Source organism: Crocodylus porosus, unplaced genomic scaffold, assembly GCF_001723895.1.
Source record: "Crocodylus porosus isolate Cpor-Errol unplaced genomic scaffold, CroPor_comp1, whole genome shotgun sequence".
Classification (NCBI taxonomy): Eukaryota; Metazoa; Chordata; order Crocodylia; family Crocodylidae; genus Crocodylus; species Crocodylus porosus.
This window is the reverse complement of record NW_017728886.1, coordinates 51302842-51310834: the sequence shown is the minus strand read 5'-3', so window position 1 is coordinate 51310834 and position 7993 is coordinate 51302842. Positions and strand designations below refer to the sequence as shown.

Sequence of the window (7993 nt, the reverse complement as noted above, 5' to 3'; positions counted from 1 at the left end):
CATTTGACTGTGTAGGTGTTGACACCACAGTCTCCCAGTTTTTTAATGAGAACGGGGTGAGAGACAAGTATCCAGGAAGACTGTCCACTGTTACCCTTGCATCTAAGGATTTGGTGACCTGGTCGCAGAAGGCCACCAGGCTGGTCTGACAGGACCTGCCTCTAATGAACCTGCGTTAGTTGCCCTTAAGCATACTGGTTGCCCCTAAGCATAATAGCCCTTGACCAGGAGTTTTTCAGGTAATTGGCTGAGGCCCTACACTCCTGGTGTATGGTTGTCATGGGAGACTTTAACTACCCAGACATTTTGTGGCAGGAGCACTCAGCCAAATCCAAGCAATTGCAAAGCTTTCTTTCATGCATGGATGACCGCTATCTGATGCAGGAAGTCTACAGGCCGATGAGAGGTAAAGCGCTGCTTGACCTGGTACTAGCAACTGGGGATGACCTAATCAGCAATGTGTAATGATTGGAGGGAAGCTGCATGACCGTGACCATGAACTGATCACCTTCACCATTTGCTGTAAAGCTGGCAAGTCAGTCAGCAATGCTGAAGTCCTTGACTTCAGGAAAGCTGACTTTGACAAACTCAAGAGGCTTGTCAATGAGGCCCTAAAGGGCCACAACATAAAGGGGAGGGGAGTTCAGGATGAGTGATTGCTCCTCAAGGGAGCGATCCTGGATGTGCAGTCAAAGTCTATCCCATCTCAGAGGAAAGGCAGCAAAAGGGCACAGCAGCCCCCCTGGCTCTCCAGGGATCTAGCAGACCTCCTGTGTCTTAAAAGGAAGACCTACAAAGGATGGAGGACTGGAACCACTACCAAGGAGGAATACTCTGCTCTGGTCCAGACCTTCAGGGAGCAAACCAGGAAAGCCAAGGCTGTGACGGAACTCCAGCTAGCTACAAATATCAAGGAAAATAAAAAGTCCCTTTTTAGATATGTGGGGAGCTGGAGGATAAACAAGGGTAACACTGGACCCCTGCTAAACCAGGTAGGACAACTGACACCGATTCCCAGGAAAAAGCAAACTTGCTAAATGGGTACTTTGCATCAGTTTTTCATAATTTCATAGTTTCATAGCTGGTAGGGTTGGAAGGGACCTGACCAGATCCTCAAGTCTGACCCTCTGCCATGGCAGGAAAGAGTACTGGGCTCAAATGACCCCAGCCAGGTGTTCATCCAGCCTCCTTTTAACTACCCCCAGGGTAGGAGCCAGCACCACTTCTCTTGGAAGTTGGTTCCAGATCCTAGCCACCCTGACAATGAAGTAGCGCCTTCTGATGTCTAGTCTGAATCTATCCTCTGCTAGGTTGTGACTGTTATTTCTTGTCACTCCTGGGAGTGCTCGGGGGAACAGGGACTCTCCCAATGCCTGCTGGTCCCCTCTGACTAGTTTTCACTTGTCCCATGGGATGCCCCTGCCCACTGTGGGACAGGGAAGCCTGGGTGAGGGAGATTCCTTACCATCCATCAAAGCTGACCTCGTGCAGGAACACCTTGACAGGCTGGATACCTTCAAGTCAGCCAGCCCTGATGATTTACATTCAAGGGTACTCAAAAAATTGGCAAACATTATAGCTCAATCCCTGGTATGGATCTTTGAGAACTCCTGGTGCTCTGGTGAAGTGCCCGACGATTGGAAGAAGGCCAGTGTGGCGCCTATCTTCAAAAAAGGGGGCGGGAAAGTAGAGCAAACTTACAGACCCATCAGTCTGACCTCTATCTTGGGGAAGGTCTTGGAAAAGATTATTAAAGAGGCCATCCTATACAGGCTAGGTGATGGCAATATCCTGAGGGATACCCAGCATGGGTTTGTTACGGGTAGGTCTTGTTTGACCATACTCTTTCCTTTTACGACCAGGTGACCTATCACCTGGACAAGGGGGAAGAGATTGATGTCATGTATCTTGACTTTAAAAAAGAGCCTTTGATCTGGTATCCCGTGATCACCTCTTGGCAAAACTGACTAACTGTGGCCTTGACCTCACCACGATCCACTGGCTGGGGAATTGGCCCTGCAGTAGGACCCAGAGGGTGGTGGTTGATGGAAGTCAGTCGTTGTGGTGCACTCTGACCAGTAGGGTCCCTCAAGGCTCTGTCCTAGGGCCTTTACTTTTTAACATCTTCGTTAGTGATGTAGACATTGGTGTCAGCAGTGGGCTGGTGAAACCAAACTCTGGGGTAAAGCATCCACACCTGAGGACAGGAGGGTGATCCAGGCAGATCTTGACAGGCTCATGAAATGGGTGGATGAGAACCTGATGGTGTTTAACACCAAAAAATGCAAGGTTCTTCACCTTGGGAGGAAAAACCTGCAGCATGTTTATAGGCTAGGCAGTGCTATGTTGGTTAGCACTACAGATGAAAGGGACTTGGGGGCCATGATCAATGACAAGATGAACAAGAGCCTTCAGTGTGATGCCGCGGCTAGTAAAGTGACCAAAACACTGGCTTGCATCGATAGATGCTTCTCAAGCAAATCCTGGGACATCATTCTCCCATTATACTCAGCCTTGGTGAGGCTGCAGCTGGAGTACTGTGTCCAGTTTTGGGCCCCACAACTCAAAAAGGATTAAAAAAGCTTGAGAGGGTGAAGAGGAGAGCCACATGCATGATCAGAGGTCAGGATAACAGACCTTATGATGAGAGGCTGAGAGCCATGGGACTCTTCAGCCTCAAAGTGCAGGCTCAGGGGTGATGTGGTGGGTCCCTATAAGTTTATTAGGGGTGTTCACCAGGATCTGGGGGAACGTCTGTTCAGCAGAGCACCCCAAGGGATGACAAGATCGAATGGTCACAAACTCCTCTGTGACCTATTCCGGCTGGACATAAGGAAGAACTTCTTTACTGTCTGAGCCCCCAAGGTTTGGAATAGACTGTCGCCAGAGGTGTTTCAAGCACTCACTTTGAATCCTTCAAGACACTTTTGGGTGTTTATCTTGCTAGGATCCCTGCTGACTTCCTGCCCCTGGACAGGGGGCTGGACTCTGATCCTCTGGGGTCCCTTCCAGCCGGAATGTCTATGAAATCTATGAAATATAGAGAGGAGAGTTACAATATATACAGGAAGAAATATATGGACTTAGCAACTAGAATTATAAAAAGGAAGGGACTGTAATAGTTCCTTTCGGAAATAAGTATTTCTGCTGCTGTGGGTTTAGTAGATAGTAATGACAAAGGAAAAACCACTCCCTGCTGCCCAGGGTTTTGTCAGTCATATGCTGATTTTGAGTCGCCAATGTGATGTGGTTATGAAAAAGGTAAATATGAGAATATATTATGGATGACACCTTAAAGTTTAACTGGTTCAGAGAAGCATGAGGTTTTAACTGGTTCAAGTAACTTGCTTTGTCAGATGCTAAAGCAAACATGATCGTAGGCTACAAGCAGATGCCACATTTGTCCTGGAGAAAACTACTTTATCCTGGGACAACATGCAGTTGTTCAGAGCTCCATGTCTTTTGCCCCAGGACAAACCCTAAAAAAGATTCATAGGATAAGAAATACTAACAATTTGACCTGGGAGTGTGTCAGCAATCGGTGGTGGAAAAACAGCAGTGCATTCAGCTGTTCACTAAAGCCTTATTGAAAGGGCAATGTGTGTACATGCTAATTCCAGAACTTTTCTCCTCCAGGATAAATACAAACACAATGGAACCCAGTACAAATACAGTGCATTTTAGTAGCTCTAGATATACTAGATGACTAGAGAAAATGATAATTCCACTGTAAAAGGTGCTGATAGCACATCATCTGGAATGTGGTGGACAGTTTTCATTACCTATGTTCAAGAAAGATGAAGTATAGTTCAACTATAACAAGTGTATAACAAGGATGATGATAGAGGAAGCTTCTTTAATGAGCAAAGGCAAATAAAGTGTTGGAGAGGACATTTACTTTCTAATGTGTTAAGGGGATCACAACAGAGAGGAAGAAAAATATTTCAGTTTTGCCAAAATGAAATGTTTTCCTAGGCTGCCAGGATTTCTGGGAGCTAGCCAGCCAGGGAGACAAAGAGCCCACAAGCAGGCAGCCCTAAAGAGCTGCCTTAGCTTTCAGGCAGAAAGCCTAGGGATCCTTAGAGAATTAGACAACCTTCTGAACAGGGAGGCAAGCAGCCTGGGGAGCTAGATTGCTTGAGCTGCTTTCTGTTGAAAGTTTCTTGGAGTTGTCAGGTTTCTTTAAAAAGGTTTCATATCTGTGTAATGATCATTTTCTGATAGAACACCTTTAAGTTAGCTTTTTTTTTTTTTGGTCTGTTTCTAGTGGCATCAAATTATTCCTCTGATCCCCTTCAATTCATATATCCCATTCAGTCTCTCAGGTAAAAGTTACAGTCCTGATTCTTCTCTCAGATCAATGTAGTTATTGAATGAATATGAACAAAGGTTCTTTCTGGCTTACTTTTGTATAAGCTAGTGGAGAAGTAGCATCAGTAGGCAGTTGAACAATTGCTTTAGGTGCCTTCTGGGAGGGGTGATACAAATCCTAGGCTTTTTGGGTCTATATGCAAAAGAGACTTGGGTACCTCTCAAGAACCATCCAAATAGATAGTGGTAGGCAGCTGGGTCCTCTATACAGAGAATGGAAAGAGATTCCTCAAAAGGGTGATTCAACAATCCTAGGGGCAGCCAGTAAATAACATTAAAAAAGGGGTGTCTTATCTCCTCTTAGGACCTTACGAGCTGACTCTAGCTGCACATTGAGGTGTTTCCATTCATTTGAAGTCCAGAACACCTAGTTTCTCTTAGGGTAGACACCTAAATGCTGAGGACTGGTGGCACTCATCTCTTGCACAATAACTTAGTAATTAAATCACTCACCCAGGAAATGGAAGACTGCTGTACGCAGCCTTTTCAGCCAGAGAAGATTCAAACCCACGTATCGTACTTCCCAGGAGAGTGCTTCAGTTGCCATGTTATAAAACGGTGTAGGTGGGCTCATACTCGACCCTTCATGTGGAAGCTGGGCCAGTGACTAGAAAGGAATCATGGGGCCAGAAAGGCAATATCAGTAGATTGACTCTGTAGTTCACTACCATCAGTGGTGTTTTGGAGCTGAACTCTATGCTACCCGTGGGAATTAGGTACGCTCCAGGTATGTCTAATCGATTGGGTGCTGTTAGGGACTGAGATACTGTGGGAGGCATCTATCTGCATTTTAATGAATTTTAGGCAGAAGGTGGAACTCTAGGTGTTGCAGTTGGATTGCTACAGAACATGCTTAAAAGCTCATATATAGGCACTGAGGGACTTTAGCAGTCTAGTATGAAGATACTACCTGAATTTAAGTAGCTACTGATTTTGTAGAACTGGGCCAATCTAAATTGTGCTATGGGACTTCGGCTCTGTAGAGGTTTAAATTGGATTTATGTAGATTTAGGCACCTATCTAGATGTATCACTAAGTCCCTGGCCTTTTACTTTTGTTCTTCTCTGAACTAGAAAGCTGTGAGGTGCTCACATGTACTTTTCCCCTTCTTCCCCCAGTCTAAACTAATGATGACTAAAGGATGGTTTTTAATGGTTTATGAGAAAAAGTTGTGTTCCCACAAAATTTAAATTCTCTGTATTTTTAAAATACATTATTTTATGATAATTGTAATCTATACCCACAGGATTTCAGTTATTTTATCAGAATGAAACTGAAACGGTTGAAAAGTTGTGCAACCTTCCCCGCCTCCCATCCCCCTCCCCTGATTAATGTTGTGGCAATTATAGCTGGTTAGAAGACAGGAGAAACCGTATCCCTTTTTATTTGACAATACTACTTTGAAACACTGCCTGGTTGGTTCACTTTCTTTTAAAGTGAAATAAATACTTGGTTAGAATCAAGGATCATTCAATAAATCCAACACTTTTTACATCATCATTGATGAATATTTACAGACAATGCATTCTCGCGGATAAAAAGCAGCAGCTCAATCCTTGCATGCATATTTCACTGGTAATTATATCAAGTCAGTTTGTTTACCAGTCATTTCTGATAGGTAGGTAGGTAGCATGATATTTAGTTGTTAAACTGATATTCTGAAATGTCAGCTGAAAAGTAATTTTTCTGCGTAGTTCCTTACTTCAAAAAATATGTTACATAAAGTGTTTTTTGTAGGAAAGTTGTCCTTTCTGTTTGTCCTTCCTCTGTGCAAGAGTATTCATCATAGAAGCCATTTGTATCAGAACAGTAGTTTTCTCTTAATTCCTATAAGACCCAATAATGATATCTGACATTTTATAAAACCAGTTCTGAGATGGTTAAATGTGCCAGAGGTGTGGTAATATTCAAGAGAATACACTTTGAGTCCTGGTGCTTATATTGAATAATTGATAAAATAATTATGCTTATATTATAAAAATCTCAGTAGGGGGAGGAACAGTGGTTCCCAAGCTAATTACTTTGTTTATTAGGCTTAATGGCATATATATGTTTATGCAGCACTGCTTGTGATAAGAAAATTGTGAGAGCAAACTTTATAAGCAGCAAAACAAAATAAACATTTTACTTGCTTCCATGCTCTTCATACTATATAGTCAGAAATCATTCACTAATAACTAATGTTTTCTAAGCCAAAGAATGCCTATCTCTGTGTAGATATATTTCGGGGAGGATGAAGAACCCTCACAATCTTGTTCCTTCTCTAGCTTCTGTATGCAATAGCATGGGAGGCAGCCGTAATGCAAGGAAGAAGAGTTACGGCCACAGTAGGAAAGGAACTGTTCTCTCCTTGCATACTTGTAGATTCTGGTAGAATGGACATCTAGAACCATGTCTGAATGTGGTGGCTCTTCAACTAAATCTGTTTCAAAATAAGCTTGGAGAAAAAGGTGTGTTAAAGATCCAGAGAATATTGTAGATTGCCTTGAAATTCTTTTTATGACCAGTTTCTTGTATCAATCACATCATTAGCATCTCAAGAATGAGATAGCGGGAGAGTAGACAACTTCAGCAATAGAAGAAATGGCAAATAGTTTTAAAATTAATACAGTATAGTCTATGACAGAATGCATTAGAAAGACAGTATAGTCTATGACAGAATGCATTAGAAAGACACTATATGGTCATCAGGACATAAAGTTGTCTTATAACTATTAAACAGTTGGCTTGTTACTTCTGCATGGGGGTGCAACAGGTTTTTTTGAGTTTTCAGTTATATCAGGACAGACAGAAACAGGCTCCCACTTGTTATATGTTTGAAAACTTGCTGAAATTTTTTATTATGTCAGGTGTATAGTAGAATAGTAAAGGGCTTAAGAAAAGCAATATTATGTCAGTCAAATACTGTCATCTTATACGTATGTGAAGGAACTCTAATGTAACTTTTCTTCTCATAAAATATTAGTGCTGGGTCAGGGAGTCATCACCCCTCCTCTTCCTCCCGCCTGTTAATTAAGTCATCAAAGTTGTGGCAGGTGAGATAACAGCAAGGAAGACCGACCCAATTGTGCTGACTGGTACCTTCCTCAACCTCTTGAATTATGTCTTTTTTTTATTTTTCATTATGTTGTACAATATTTTTGACCCCTATGTATCTTCAAGATGATAGTTTTGTGATGCAGATATAATTGAAGAATCTGCTCAGTGGCATATACACACAATTTATTCATTTCCATGTGAAACAACATAGAACAAAACTCTTCTAATCAAGTATTTCCCAAACTTCTGATACCTGGGCACACTTTTTTCTAGATTAAAAATGGCAGCATGCTGTAGTCTTTTACTTGAGAAGAGATATATAAGTGAAAATGTCAAGTCAGTCTGTGGGCTGCAACTAGTCTTTGGGCCTGATTCTGCTTGTGGTGCTGGCCAAACCAGGGCCCAATCCAGTTACCCGGAGCTTGGAAATTTGGTGATGGGCGTGGCAGCATTAATTGCCACCACTCCTACACCATGAAATTTCTTGATCTATGGCGAGCCTGGCAGGCTACATTATATGGCTTCATGGGCCAGATTGGCTACTGATAAGGTATCATTTTTTGCAGTACACTTCCACTCTCAC

At 42.7% G+C, this 7993-nt stretch overlaps 1 protein-coding gene across 1 annotated transcript in view; it reads left to right on the top strand.

Moving 5' to 3' along the window:
- Positions 1-7993, top strand: part of DGKB (diacylglycerol kinase beta) — a 565110-nt gene that overhangs the window by 85368 nt on the left and 471749 nt on the right. The window lies entirely within an intron of this gene.